Genomic DNA, 1,264 nt, shown 5'->3' with positions numbered 1-1,264 from the left:
TTAATATTTATTATTTTACCAATTTGCGTTTATTTGAAAAAAAATTATTTTTTACAACACTTGTGTGCATACATACGTACATATGTATGTGTATACTTTAATTATATTATCATATTTATGAAAGAAATATAATAGCATGCTGCTTCAGTGCAAATATATTTTCCAATACAAATAATGTATTATTTACTAGAAATTATGCGCCATATATTAAAAAAAAAACAGTTTTCTGCTCCGGCTGTTTTGTTTTTATCAAATTTAATAACGCTGTAATTACTGAAGCGAGAATTTCATAATTCTAATTTTGAAATCAACCGATTTTGTTGTTATATAAATATAGATAAAAAAGTTTTGCTGTCCTCTGTGCAATTATTTCAATACTATACAAAAATAATGGTAAACGATTTATGCAGTCATTCTCATAGCATATACATACATATAGTATATTTGAAGTGCACTAATCGCTTCACTTACCATGTTTATTTTTGCTTAGTGCATTCAATTTCAGTGACATTGGATCCTAAAGTCATACATATGTATATGTATACTTGTATTACTCTTTTTTCTATTCGAAATTGGTTCCTGATTTTTATAATACAAGAGTTGTATAAGATCTCAGATTTTACTAGCATAGCGGGTATCATATATGTACACGTACTATATAATATATGTATATATATAGTATATATATAACTTCAGTAGCATAAATATATACTACACATATAAATACAAAAATATAAACGAATTCCATACAACTTGGCCTTGTCTTTCAGTATATAATATGTATCTCACCAATAGACGTATTTATTAAATATAAAACGATCGAAAAACAGTTATGCAATATTTTTGCAGTTTTCAAAATTTTTTTTCGGCAAAATTAAACGTGAATATGTATGTACATATATGTATATGTATATATGTACATACGTAATTTTATTTTTTTATAAAGTAAAAAACTTTAACCAAATATTAAGTAATTAATTGCCTGCTTACATATTGAAATGCAACAAAAGGCACAAAATATAAAACAAATTCGATATACAATTCACAAAAAATTAAATAAGTGCAGAGAAAAGTAAATATTGCAAAAAATCAAACATAAATGTACAGCCATTTCGATATAGCCATTGGACAAGCATTCATGGCAAAAATATATAAAAAATTTTATATATACCAACCATACTCATTCTTGAGCATACCATACATACATACATATATTCACATGCAATGAAATACAATTGAAAAAATAATAAAAGTTATAATATTT

The sequence above is a fragment of the Bactrocera latifrons genome, unplaced genomic scaffold (assembly GCF_001853355.1).
Source record: "Bactrocera latifrons isolate USDA-ARS-PBARC rearing strain unplaced genomic scaffold, ASM185335v1 scaffold_27, whole genome shotgun sequence".
NCBI lineage: Eukaryota > Metazoa > Arthropoda > Insecta > Diptera > Tephritidae > Bactrocera > Bactrocera latifrons.
Note: the sequence above shows the minus strand (reverse complement) of the source record.